Consider the following 12,894-nt stretch of genomic DNA (forward strand, 5'->3'; position numbering starts at 1 on the left):
CTGTGTTTATGTGGTAGCACCTATACACCATGGGCGCATTGACTCGAAACACACTTGGCTAGGAGACAGCATCATGTCTCACTAGCTCCAAAACCAGAAATCAACCATGACAGCACACAGCCCCTATCCTAAATCACAAGAAAATGCAATGAGTGTCTAAACATCATCTTCAACAGTGTGAGCATCAAAATGAACTGCAACATAAACAGTTAAACCTAACATGACAAATGTATAATCCAAACAGCCAGTGCAACAAGTGATACCAAATTTACCAATAGTAGAAACAACACTTATTTATTCTTCCACAGAACATGACAAATATACAGAAATCACATTACATGATAGATCAGTTGTTCACCAGAAAGGCCTTTTCAGAAAAACGACACCTCTCCTGCCTTCTGACACTGAACATTAAACATTCGACTTCGATGTTGAGCTGGGCCAGCCTTTTCCGCGTTTGTATCATGCTGCACTGATACAGGGAAGAGGGGGTCATGGGCAAATGCAGGCACTGCTCTGCTATACTATGGGACACGATGGGACACTATCTGTTTCTCTATTTGCCTGCCACAAACTGTACACAAACTTGTAATACTATTTATCTCTCCGTAGATGGCTAATAAATAAAAACAATTGTTATGCGCAAGAGAGCTTGCTGCACTCGTTCTTAGTTATTCAATTTTATCTCTACACCGAAGCCAGCATCTAGCACCTAGAAGCCCAAAACAGACAGACTTTAGACAAACACGATGAATGCACTCTGCAGAGCTGAAACACTCTGCCGTGCCGCTATCACATACAAATACTCAACACAAAACATCAGGGCATGTAAGGAGAGAGAGCATATAAGGTTGACATTTACCACTCCATCTTAGGAAAATCAAACAGGTTCACGGTCATGCTCTGTGACAGTGATTTTCCAGAGGCAACTTCCCAATCACACCGCTAAGTTTGGCAACTTTGGAGATATCAGGTGTGCCACGCTTCCTAACAGTACCCTCAATATGATGAGGACCTAATGTAGTCGGCCTGTGGTGGTGGTCGTGGCAGCCCCCAGAAAACTCCTGTGCACTCCTGACCAGATTCATGGCACCATCTCTGTGGTGCCCAAGATAAGGCAACGTTGGCCAGCCTCAGTTTGCAGCAAATAAGGAGATCAGACGGACGGGTGGTAAATCAAGCTTCATGAATTTATATCGCAAATACACAGTATACAGAGTTATCAGTGGGGAAAACATCATGCAGGTTTTCAGGCAGTTGGCACAAGGAGTTCTCTTTAGTGCCCCCACCCTAGAGTGACAGTTTATATAGCATACCATAGGCACACATTAATATGTTTTCGGTACTTTCACAATGGGGGTGTTTCTTGGCACGACATTACAGACATTTTGCAAGAACTGTCGACATCTTACTTGTGACCTTGTGATGCAGCCCTCCGGGGACAACGTGTTGTATTATGAATAAGCAGCATTCGCAGAAACCCCTGCGGTTATCTCCCATTTAGGGGGCTAATGCTCAACTTGTAGAGAATAAGCGGAAGGGAAGGTCTGACGTGTCCTCTGCCCTAAGAGGGGTTTGGCCCTGTCCGGGGTGCTGCGTGTAGAGTAGGCACAGGGAGGCAGAGGGAGGTGACATGGAGGGTCTGAGGCCTAACTGTATGGGAGAGCCCACTGTAGCATACCATAGCATAACATTGCATAACATAGAATAAGAAGAATCCTACATAACCTAGCATAATATTAATCCTACATAGCATAGCCTAATAATAATCCTGCCTAGTCAAAGCCAGAATGTTTGGACCGATCACTTTTCTCTCAAAATACAGTCACTAATCATCTTAGAAACCACCATGTCTGTTCTGAATAAGTCAATAAAATCAACCTGAACCAAATCCTTTGCGGATAGGGCAGACAAAGCAGGAATTGCACTGAAAAGACATCAAATGTTTGCTCCATTTAAAATTATGTGCTTGCTCTCTGGCAGCACACTTTCAATCAGTACTTTCTAAGAAGGATCAAACCTCCTATCAGACTTTTCTTAAGAAAGGGGAATAGAATCCAGCTCTCTCCTCTTGAGAACCTTTGGTCCTACCAGGCCACGATGTTTGCCAAACTTATCTAAAGTCCATGTGGCCTCAGTACCCTTTGAACCCTTCAAAATACTGTATGTCTGGTTAGGGTTGTTCACCCCTCCCCCACGCCTCGTTCAGCTTCTTCCATATCTGGCATAGGGGGGCCTCCCTCCTTTTCCCAAAAGAGGAGGTGTCTCAGGGCGAAAGCACACACTGTATGCAGCACCTTGCCACTACACCCAATACTCGTACCTGGCGAAGTACCATTCATTCCTCTGACAGAATCACTCATTGTCCCATACATATTACTGGGGAACATTGCGTGACCCGTGATGGCTTTTCAATCACTCAGCACTCAGATACACCAGCAAGCAACTTACTTTGGTTCTTATCATTATCACTTATGGCATTTACGTGGACTGTCATGAGTGGTGGAAGTTTAAGGGCCTCTTCCACAATTGTACATTCAGTCAAAACATCTACAGGCATCCTAGGCCTCTTTCCTGTCACCCCTATTGCTTTGTCACCTACTGATGCTATCGCAGCTGCCATTTTTTCCAAAACAGCTTTCACCATTGGTTTAATAGGCTGGTTACAAAATGTCTAGATGCTTGTTTGCACATCTTTTGTAGGGGTTTGTTTTTTTACTTTTTTATCGGAGGATTTTTCCTCCTTTTGGGTTGTGATAATAAGGCCAGCTCTCCCCATGAGGCACCCACTCATCACTCTCTTCAAGCCTGATGATCCCACTCTTTCCCATAGATACGGGATTTCATAACACTGTATCTGGAGAAGGAGGGATTTCCCGTTATACAAAATGATGGACCCATCAACTGCGGGCCACTCCTATAATTTGGAGTACCGTTCATTGCGACACCCCGAGACAATATCGGAGCTATAGAAGCCATAGTCTCCACCCTGACCATGTTCATATGACTCTTACAAGGCACAGGCCCTGATATATCCATCACACACGAATGAGGTACAGTCAAACATTTCTTTGCAAGAAATTCCTTAACATTTGCATGCACTTCGTTGTTTTCAGTGTGGAAAGGAAGCAATTCGAGTAAAGCAGAATGAACCTTCCGTTTCCGCTTTAATTCCCTCGTCCAATGACACCAAAACACAAAGCACTTGATTGATTTCCCCTAGAATGTCATCAGTCCCACCACCTAGTCTCGAGCCCATATTCTGCAAGACTTCTGAGAGTCTCCATGGGGGAGCTTGTGCTGGAGTGGACATGAATGAAGAAGAAGAAGAAGAATTTGGACTGGGTGATGTAAAGTGTGAAGGAGTCGGAGGGTTATCCATCATTGAAGAAATGTTCCCCAGGTCAATTTCAGAGTCAGAAGAATGTGATGGGCTCCCATTGCTCAAGGAAGGTATCGACAAAACACTGTCTAAGGGCTTCTGCATGATATGTGCATTTTTCAGTTCACTGCCAAGCTTCTCCTGAACCAGGTTATCCTGCATTACCGGACCTAGGGGAGAATGCTGTACCGGCAAATCCAGGGAGCCCTGTGCGTTATTTACCACATGAAACTGATCCACTTTAATGGTCCTGAATAAACAATATGTGTTGTCATGAAGGACCGACCTTAACAAAAGTGGCTGAGCCGGTACTTCCAATGAACCGGGCACTGATTGTGGTAAGGAAAGGGAGGTAATTTTTTCTGGGCGAGGAGGCGGTTTACCAATCTCCTTACATTTACTCTTATGGTCCCCTGGACGATGTAAAGCTGGGTTCTTATCATTATGTATGATAATATATAATATATATGGGCTCTCATTTCTGCCCATACATTGATTGATGCCGTCCTCCTACACGCTATCCAGTGAGAGCAGAAATGGCAGACTGACAGCCAATACCATGTCATGGTCAGAAATCGACTTGCAGGCCTCTAAGCGGATTTTCCCCTGCCCCAGTGCACTCCCTAGATCATACATTGGTAAAATAGTTCAACAATTGATCCCAATAACCAGGGGTTACCTCAATCCCAGGTTGCCTCGATCACAGCCTCCAGCCGAGCCAGCAGAACTGCAGAACTGTAGCACACTCCTGCCACACTTTGACACGCGCTTTCACACTGGCAATCCCTTTTCATAGTCAGGTAGACTTGACTGCCAGATGCCGAGCTCCACTCCCAGGCAATGCAAAAGATTTCAGATCAGGTCGGCAGAGAACATGCATACCGGGACTTCCTGAAAAACGGTAGCACACACTTCTGACACATTTTTGTGCGTGCTTTCTCACTGACATTCCCATTAAATAGTCAGGTAGACTTGACTGCCAAATGCTGAACTTCGCTCCCAGGCAATGCAAAAGATTTCATATCAGGTCGGCAGAGAACTCGCATACCCGGACTTCCTGAAAAACGGTAGCACACACTTCTGCCACAATTCTGTGCACTTTATGTGCCTACTCACGTTACTATTTATGGCAAATGCTGCAAGTGCTCTAAAATGGCTGTGCCACAAGATTTTTGCTTGTTCATTGGCCATATTGTAGTTTGGCCTTTTCCTTCCTTCCCAGGTCAGGAGATCCCATATATGGTCATATGCTTGCCTGGGAATGCTGCTGTTTTCACAGGCTATTGTGTGTGTGTGTGTGTGTGTGTGTGTCTGTGTGTGTGTGTGTGTGTGCGCGCGCGCGTGCGTGCGTGCGTGCGTGTGCGCGCGCGCGCGCGCGCGTGCGTGTGTGTGTGTGTGTGTGTGTGCGCGCGCGCCCCACAGAGAGGGGGTTCGGACTGTTGTTGCCAGAATGTCTACTACTAGGGCAGATGTGAAACCAGCAGCTGTCCCTGATTGGACAACTATAGGCTGTTTGAAGGGTGCTCATCCTTTCCAATGTGTTCAAGCCCAGACCTTTGGTGGTCGCCAGCTCATGCCATAAGTCTCACTCCCACGTAATGTCCGCTTCTGAGCTTCAAGGGACCCTGTCTTGGAGCTGCTTCTTTGACCACAACTGAAAGGACGGCTGTTGTCGCCTGCAAATGGTGATATCTCCTTCTTCTATCCTGTGAAGTGTCCTGAAGAGGTCTGCATCACAACAGTCTGCATTTCTTTTTCATCTGGGTTTGCATCTTGCAGTTGCACCCGACGGGAAGAAGCACCCAACCCTGCAACCCCTGGATGCCTCTCGGCCGAACAAGGGATGGAAAATCGCACTCCCAGTGGGATCCAGATGATCCATCATGACTCCTGGGAATATTGGTGTTGGGGTAAGTAAGCATACCTCTGCATGTCCCCCCTGTCCTCCATAGGATAACATTGGGTGCAAAGCCCTTTGTCTCCGATCTCCCTCTTACTTATCTTTGGTCGTCGAATCTGGGTCATATATCTTGCCCCAGGATTACCCTTGGGTCTGAAAGAGAGAGGAGAACTTACATCTCTTCTGACAAATTGATATTGAACTTTGAAATAGTGTGTACTGTTTTAAATTACCACACGCCTACTGTATCCCTGTAGAGAATACCTTCCATGGAGAAACTTTGTATTGGAACCTGTGACCTTTGCGCACTAGGCCCCAGGCATTTTAGGTATGGACTTCTAAAATAAAGGAAATTGTACTTGTGACTGTTTCTAATAATTTTACCTACATCTGAGTACTTACCCGTTTCAGCTGGTTAATGAGTAATGTATTTTAAGTGAACCTACTGGTGAATGTATATATTTGTGTTACATGGTTTTGTGTGATATTTTGTGGGATTTAACCCTGGTATATTTTTTTAACATTATGTGGGATCCAACCCTGTTACCACTTACATTTGGGATTTAACCCTGTTATTTTTGAACATTGCTGGGATCAAACCCTGTTATTACCCCCTCCCCGCAATTTTGGGTAAGATGTGTGTGTTTGGAGGGGAGCTAGTTCCTGGTCTCCTGAACAAAACATTGTGCCATTACTACAAAGACCAGAATTCCTTGAGACTGTAATTAAAAAAGCAATTGGCAACAGCTGAGAAGAAACACAGCCTCCCTGCAGAGAGTTGGAGACTCGAAAGTACTTGGAGGAGCAGAACTACTGTGCATTTGAACTGGCAGTTGGGATTTAACCCTGGTATATTTTTTTAACATTATGTGGGATCCAACCCTGTTACCACTTACATTTGGGATTTAACCCTGTTATTTTTTAACATTGCTGGGATCAAACCCTGTTATTACTAATTTAAGGATTTAAAAGACTGGGAACTAGAGTGCGCGCCTGACCTTTTCTTTTTTACTTAATGTTGCAGGAAGCCTGGGTCCTGGAGGCAGCAGCACCGGGTGTTGTCATGCCCTCACTTTGGCGAGCCATAATCATGGTTTTTCCTCCTCCCCCAATTTTGGGTAAGATGTGTGTGTTTTGAGGGGAGTTAGTTTGTGGTCTCCTGAACAAAATATTGTGCCATCACTTCAAAGACCAGAATCCCTTGAGACTATAATTAAAAAAACAATTGGCAACAGCTGAAAAGAAACACAGCCTCCCTAAAGAGAGTTGGAGACTCAAAAGTACTTGGAGGAGCAGAACTACTGTGCATTTGAACTGGCAGTTGGGATTTAAACCTGGTATATTTTCTGAACATTTTGTGGCAGTTGGAATTTAACCCTGGTATATTTTTTTAACATTATGTGGGATCCAACCTTGTTACCACTTACATTTGTGATGTAACCCTGTTATTACTAGTTTAAGGATTAAAAAGACTGGGAACTAGAGTGTGTGCCTGACCTTTTTTTTTTACTATATGTACAGTGAAGGATGCACGATGTAGCTGGTTAGCTCTGCTCTCTTTAGCCTGACCATGTATGGTGCAGGACCTGTGAATTAATGGGATAGTTCTGATGTTTAAGGCTTGGGCTCTAAGCTGTACTATCACTGATGTTCTTCTCCTATGAGTATCACTCCACATTTGTTGGTAATATCTAGAAGGACAGTAGAGCTAATGCTCCTGCAGTGTACAGCTGACCATAGATGACTGTATTCTTTGCATTACTGACACAGCAAAATGGAGCAGTGGCCAACCCTAAGCAGTTGCCAATCAAATATCTATTGTGCCCTGCTGCCAGCACCATCCCTGAACTTGTTTTAGTGAAGCAGGGGCATTCATCAGAGGTAGAAGGACAAGTATGTTGGCTAGAAATATAGTAATACGAACAATGTTGTTGATGAATTCATGCCTCCTACCCCACAAATGTACTGTAACAGATGATGGGAATTTAAAGCAAGGACATCTTAGAGAACATGTTCCTGCTGCCGCTGACTCAGATGACAATTCAGAGTAAACTACTAGTGCTGCTTGCTTCTGCTGCAACAGTCTGCACTGGAGAGGCTGTGGCGCAGCAACCATGGTATGCATTTGAACACCTATGTGTAACCCAGATGTGCGAGTTAATGATTACTGCCCCAAAAACGATAGTGACATACTTTGCGCTTTTATCCACTAGGCCACTTTAAGTATTACCCCTTGAGAATGACTACACACAGTACAAAAGCAAACGAAGACCAACTACCCGAGGTTGAGTGTATGTCTCCCTTCTCACTTTTTTCAGGGCTCTTGAGTGCTGTTCTTAGAAGAACTATGTTCTATATATTTGTCTTAATGTATTTTTGAATGCACACTTCTCCTTTCCCTAATGTAAGTATTATGTTTCACATTATGTACTTGTTGACAACGTGTGTTTAAATATAAAATGGAACTCACCTGTCATAGAGAACATCAGCCTTTACAAAATAGAGATGTTACTAGCACACACCACTACTACAGCCCATGGGACATATGCCCGACATCATACATACACCCTGCCATCCACTAACCTAGATAGTGTGATATTGATCTAATAGCTCCATTGGGCGCAACAACATAACACAACAAGAGAAACATGTCTCCAAGGGGTGTAACCACATGCACTACAGTAGGAAAGGTGTTTACCTCACAGCAGAACATAAGTCAATGCAAAAGAAAATGCCCAGTCACCAAATAAAAACCATAAACATTATATACAAAAAGGGAGGAAATGGAATAAGGGAACTATAAAATACTTCCACTGTGGAAGTGCAGTGCTGCTCAAGGCTGTCCTCAAAATTGCTAATCATGACCTCCATGTGGCTCAGCTGGATCTGCATTTCCTGCATTTGTTCCATGGGTTTATACACAGGTGCTTAAAGGTGTGGAGCAGGTGGGCCTGGTGGGATCTTGGTGCCAGGTGGGTTCCGCCTTTCATTCTTGGAGGGTCACTGCAGGCTGCTGTCCCTAGAGGTACACTTCTTGCACCAGTGCAAGCCCCTTCCGCCAAAATGACTTGCCCAACCTGATGGAAGGTTCTGGCCACACCTCCTGCTAGTTTCCATCTAAGGAAAAGACACAGGCACATAGTATTTAGTATATAATAGACCAAACATGTACCAGTAATATTCAGGTCTTGGTCTCCTTCATCACAGTCTTTACAAATTGAGGCATACTTTCCCAAGACAGACCACCCAAACTACTGTTTCCTTGACCAACATTGAGGATTAAACTGACCATCACAAAGTCCTTCCTCCATGGGATGCACCAGTGACTGGAAAGCCAACGGGATTCTAAGGGTCACTCTATCCGGATAAAATTGTAAATAGGGTTTGTGGCACAATAATATCCTGATTTCCACTGCCCAAGCTGATTGCTACTAGAACAAAAAACATCTTAGCTGAGTCAACTTACATTAACTAAAAGTTTCAATGTAGAATCCTGAAGTGCACTGAGACAGGCACTATAGACCGCAAAAAGGGTCTCTTCAGCTCAAAAAGGTGTGAAGGGTTTTATGACCAGAGTGCCTACTTGAGAGAGTATTGTCCAGTTCAATCTTACTGCCTTGAGGGCTGCCCATTGATATAAAGAGAGAGAGAGAGTGCGAGAGAGAGAGTGCGAGAGAGTGAGACCCTGAGAGAGCGAGAAAGAGAGAGAGCTAACAAGAAACCATCTGATAGGAAATCCATGACCTGAAAATTATCAGCGTGCAGAGAGGAGAACTCTTCACCAAACAGAGAAGGAATGCCACTGTCCATGATATGTATAATAAAAAGGCTTCCTACGCCTCTTTATGCATAATCATACTGCTTTCAACCACCCCAGACACTTTCGTTCTATCCTTTCAACCTCCAAGGTACTGGGTGGAGATTTGGTAATGTCTGAAGCAATAGGAGAGGAAAGTCTTCCTGGGTCAGCAGCTCTTCTGCATGCAGGGAGAACCCGAGGATCCCCTGCATGAGTTGTGGAAGCAGAAAAAAAAAGAAGGCTGCCAGGACCATCACTTCGGCCTTTTCTATGTTCTTGCCAACCCAGTGAATCAATTGAATTACGGGAAAAACATACAGCCATACCTGAGGCAATGGATACAACAGAGCACCCACCTCCCATGCCTGAGGAGAGGGACTTTAGAGTACATATACTGGATGCTGAGGACCACACTGAGGGGCCCAGCTGGAGACACAGTTGGTTGAACAAAGTGACATTGAGGCAGCAATGAAACAAGGAGGGGAACTCTGCCCAATAGATCTGTATTTGTATTCTCCCTCTGAGTAAAATCGGTCGCCATAAGACCCTCCAAAAGCTCCTCAACCCATTGAAAAATCCTCTGTGCTATAACCCCTAGGTAGTGGCATTGTATGTGCTACTATTTGTTTGAATATGACTTTGCTACTTAATTGTCCATGTGCATCAGTACTGATTTACCATGAGGAAGGGATGCAACATACACCAGAGGCCTCTAGCCCACTGTCAGCTTGTCCCAAGTTGATGACTGAGCTACCTCTGCTCATCGGGCATGCACTAAGTGGGAATCCAGAGTTGCACCTCCTCACCCCAAATTACTTTGATCTGTAGTGTGAACGTTAGAAACAAATGTATCTTTAGAATTTGGTGATGATTAAGCAAAAGGATTTACTAGCATTCTAGCCATTACCCCATTCCAAAACAATTAACCTGCCCAGACCTCCAGGCCCACCCCTTTTATATTGCTTGGACACATGACCCTCAAAGTCTCTAGAAGCACCTACCACGCCTTCCGCGTACTATTCCTGCCTCCTCCCTAAAATAATGTAACCCGTTGCCCCAAAACATAGTCCATCAACAATGTTCATGATGAATGACTCGATGTGACAAACCTTTCCCGGTAAACATGATCGATCAGGTCTACTTGCTTTCTCGTCCTTCTCAAGTGAGGCGCAGAGGGCCTTTACCCCATGACAGCTTTTTGTTCCGATCAAGGCCACATTGTGTCGGCCGCTCTGTACCGACGTGATCATTTAGCCTCAGTTCAACAGCCTTGCCCAAATGCCCTTTTTAGGGCACAAAGCTAATAGCACAAATTGTGCACATGCGCATTCCAGTTCATGTTAGACAAGTTTTACCTAACGCCAAAAGGGGTAAGGGGCATTCTAACAAAAGTTCACTAGGAGTAGAGAAAAATAATAAACACTAGGGTTAGGGACAAGGGATGTTGTTACAATGAAGGGTATATTTCTTACCTGGAAAGAAAGAAAAACCTCAGCCCCACCCCTCCTTTCATTGTTTATTTGTCCCTGACCAGCATTTTATTGAACTTATTGACTTAGGTCTTCATTTTTCCACAGACCCCATGTTTGTGCTTTTAGAACCAGACCATCAATTTCTGGCCTTTACTGCTCCTCTACAATTACAATCTTGATACACAATAGGCCTCATTACAAGTTTGCCGGTCTTGAATTAACGGTGGCGGTACAACTGTACCAACACCGTATTATGGACCGGCAAACTAAGAGTTCTACGGGCAGGTGTCGTCCCACCTGCCAGGTCTGACCTGGGGGTGGTAAGGCACCCGCATTCAGAGATGCACGGAAACACCGGCACCATTACGACATGGTGCCGGTGTTTCTGCGGTCCCCATTCCCGTGGAGTCCCATCGGACTCCACGCGAATGGGGATTTACAGAATTGCCGGTGCCGGATTTACCGGACCACTGGGGCTGTAATGCGCCGCTAATTCCGGCAAGTCCGGCGCTGGTAATTCACTGCGGGTTTACCGCCGGACTCATAATGGGATCACATTTCAAACTTTCATGAGTTGCTGTAGTTCTTTTGGCAACCTCATGATTCTTCACTAATTTCCTGAAGCACACATGGCAGGTACTTATTGTGTGTAGAACTATTGCTGATTGACCTGGAGGGCACTGTATGGACTGCCACTGTTCCCTTCTTACTGCACTACCCACAGCAGCATGAAACGTTACCTTCCAGTAAGAAAAAGAGCATGGTTAAACATACGATTGAGGTGATATAGGGATGTTCAGAGACTTCATTACTAATAGCACACATAACATTATCAGAAGTACATAGAGTAGCTGTACGATGAGTAACCTCAAATGCCACGTCCTGCTCATTAAAGACTACTTCTAGCTCCTTCAAGCTCTCATGCATGTCTGGCCTTTTTTTTACCCATGGGATTAGGATTTCTAGATTCTCAAAATGCTTAGGTGCTGCCTCGAGCCATCTTTTCAAAAACTCGGCATTGAAAAGGTTCTGATTTTCTTTTTACTGCTGGTCAATACACATTACACTGCTGTGCTCCTGTCTGCAGGACACGATGTATATCCGATGTAGGAACAGAGACTGATTCTACAGACATATATTCATCATGGAACAGGAGTTGCCCTGCCTGAGCTATCCCAGTTGCCTTTCCATCCCGGCAAATCCTTTTACCTGCCAACAACACCTGATCTTTTCCTAGCGTGTTGAGACATTGCATCTGGGGTGGCTGAAGGGCCTTCATTTCCAAGTGGAACCTGTTCCTTACTAAAAATCTGGGGTTATATGCCAGGTAGCTTGTCGAATTGCCAGCCGGTCTGCCTTCCCACACCTCTTGGTTCATAACCCAGTACCAAGTGCAGCCACCCCCCGGGCCAGGCAAGATTTCCACTTATGGGGGCACAGATACCTTTCATCGGCCCCTTTGCTTCGAGCCTTACAAGACCAATCCGCTGTGCTGCCAGAATTCTCTCTGGTGCCACAGGTCTTCTGGTATTCCTGAATCATTTTCCAGGATTCTGGAGCGGCTGTTATGGTTCACATCTCTGTGGATACTCAGGAGTTCAGAATCCAGGTACTCTTCCCCTTCATCACAGGAAATGTACCATTCCAGCATTTGTACAGAGGGCATCACTCCATTTATCAGCTGTAGTAGTGTGTCTCTCGTGATCTTACTAAGTGCCCTATTTATATGCAACTCACCTTTGTTCGTATTTGTGTTGGTGATCTGTGTCCCAAAGATAAGTCCTACTGCCCATTCTACACAGCCCAAATGGTCATCTAGCTTTTGCCCCTTATACACACAAGGACAGTGTTAGTACCATTGCAGATTCAATCAGCCATTTCCCTTTTCTTTCTTCCTCTACATACTTCCTCAGTCTGCTGCTGCAAGCGTATAATGGCCCCTTCAAGGCAATCATGAAACTGTGTTGTGATTTGAAATACAGACAAGGCTACACTGAAAATCATGGTTGCTAAATTGGTGGTCAGAATAACACATCGAAACCCCTGATCTATCTATCTTGCTTACTGCAATGGACCACAAAGAATGAGAACACATCTGTGTGTTTCTCATGAGCTCAGCCACCTCAAATGTAGCTCAAATCCGATATTGTATCAGTGTGTATGCCCTATTTTCTAACTAGCTGTTATACTGGCACAAAGCATGGGTTGTATTGGAACACACTCTTACCACCTCAGTGCTATTTCTATAAATCAAAGTAGTTAGTAAAAAGCAGTATACTTCCATGGGATTATTATAATTTCTCCCTAGCATCACACTCTGATCCTCTTTACTACGCTGCCC

Source organism: Ambystoma mexicanum, chromosome 12 (assembly GCF_040938575.1).
Source record: "Ambystoma mexicanum isolate Mex_15411 chromosome 12, UKY_AmexF1_1, whole genome shotgun sequence".
NCBI classification, from domain to species: Eukaryota; Metazoa; Chordata; class Amphibia; order Caudata; family Ambystomatidae; genus Ambystoma; species Ambystoma mexicanum.